Source organism: Trichechus manatus, unplaced genomic scaffold (genome assembly GCF_000243295.1).
Source record: "Trichechus manatus latirostris isolate Lorelei unplaced genomic scaffold, TriManLat1.0 scaffold00035, whole genome shotgun sequence".
NCBI lineage: Eukaryota > Metazoa > Chordata > Mammalia > Sirenia > Trichechidae > Trichechus > Trichechus manatus.
This window is the reverse complement of record NW_004443971.1, coordinates 11,032,350-11,034,504: the sequence shown is the minus strand read 5'-3', so window position 1 is coordinate 11,034,504 and position 2,155 is coordinate 11,032,350.

Here is a 2,155-nt window from a genome sequence, read left to right as displayed (position 1 = left end):
GATGGATGGATAGAGGAATGGATAGATGGGGGAGATGTGATAAAGCAAGTTCAGTGAAAGGTTAATGGTGGAAGCTAGGTGGTGGGTATATGGGTGTTCACTGTGAAATTCTCTCAACTTTGCTGTATGTTTGAATTTTTCGTAATGAAATATTGGGAGAAAAATCCCCGAATGGTTTTAATGTGAAGCCAGGGCTGAGAACCACTGCAGGTGAAGGAAACATCTATAAGCAAGTGTATTTCTCTTTTCTGTACCCTCCGTTTGTGGAAAGAACATACTCCTTTCTCATCAAACCAACCAGACCTCCAGTCCAGGGCTTCCCAACCCTTCCCAAGTCCTGGCACCCATGGAAAAGTATACTTGTGCTGTGTGCCAGGGTAAATGGAGGCAGCTGCTTGCAGCAGGAGTGACTTAGGGAAAGAACTCGGTGTCCCAGAACCCACAGGGCTGCCCCCAGTGCCCAGAACCCACGGCAGTAGACCAGTTGGCCAGCTCTCCTCAACTCAAATGAACCCTTCCAAAAAAAAAAAAAAAAACCACCATTGCCGACGAATTGATTTGGTGACTCATTGCGACCCTGAAGGGCAGAGTAGAACGGCCTCATAGGGTTTCCAAGGCTGTACATTTTTATGGAAGCACACTGCCATATCCTTCTCCCACAGAGCAGCTTGAGGTTTGGCTGGGGTTTTGAGGTTTTGAACCACCGACCAATTGGTTAGCAGCCGAGCACTTAACCACTGCAGCACCAGGGCTCCTCAAGTGCCCTCCAGTCTCCCATTTCTGAAGCCCTGGCTTGATAGTCTCAGCAGTGATGAAATCCTTCCCCAGGGAAACCAGACCAGGGTCTGACTAGACCAGCATGCGGGTGTATGGGGGGGATGGGCAGTCGGTGAGGGAGGGGGGAGGACACCGCGGGAAGGGCTCGACCCCCACGCTCATCTGTATGCTTCTCCACACCCCGTTCGCCCTGTGGGGGAGCGCCATGGCAACATCTGTGCTCTTTGAACACAGGAGTTTGTGCTGCCATTGCAAAGCAGCATTAGGCAATTTAATTAAAGAGCTGGCAGCAGACAAACTTTGTGAGTTAAATGCATTTTATTAAATCCCATTGTATTATGGAGCTCAGTTCCCTCAGGAGCTGCGTAGCTGGGGAAGGACAGAGGAGAATGTGCTGGGGTTTTCTTTTCCCTTCTTTGCTTTTTCTGGTCTACCTCCTGCTTTATGAAAGCATTCGCTGAGCGTGAGGGGGGACCCCAACTGTTAATGCCTGCTCCCCCCAGCCCCAGCGAGCATCAGGTCTTGGCATAAGGTCTGCAGGCAGCAGCCTTGGGAATATAATCACGAGCATTGATCCCACTTATTACTGTTCCCAGAGCGCTCTCACGCATGTTAGCTCAGGGCCAGGCCTCCTACCGAACCTTAGGGTCCACAACAGTGGGTTTCACGTGCCAGCATTAGACTCAGTACCTTACGTGCATATCTCATTGAAGCCTCGCACACCCTCAGAGCGGGAACTACTGGCATTCCCATTTTACAAATAAGGAAGTTGAGGCTTATGGAGTTTAAGTAATTTTCCTATGGTCTTGTAAGCAGTAATGGTGCCCATAAGCAAACCCAGACAGGCTCCCCGCCTGCCGTCTCTCAGAGGTGATGGTCTTTTGCTATTCTGCCACCCAGAACAGGTTCCACTCTGGTCACCAGCCAGAAAAACAAGTCCAGGGTGAAGTTGGGGTTGGGGTGGGGGCTCCTTCCGGGGTCCTGACTTCCCATGCCTACCAGGCCTGAGGATGTGTGAATGTGCCCCATGAAGGGCCCCAGGCCACACCCAGGCCCCCAGAACTTACCAGAACACCCAGAGGGTCTAACCCAGCCTCCCTGCTCCCTGCCCGGCTGGGATGGTAAGCCAACTCTGATGCTGCCCGTCTCCTCTGGGCATTGAAGGTCAGGACACTAGATGAAATGACCACAGGAGGGATGTGGCTGGATGCTGGGAGGGACTTCCCGGCCAAGAGTGATGCTGAATCCAAAGAAGTGCTTCTCGCCAAGAGACCTGTGGAGGATTTTAGGACCAGGTGACACCTCATCTGTCCTGAGTGAAGCAGGGCTTTAGACAAGACCCCAGAACGCAGAAGCTGTCCATCTGCCTGTCTAGGGG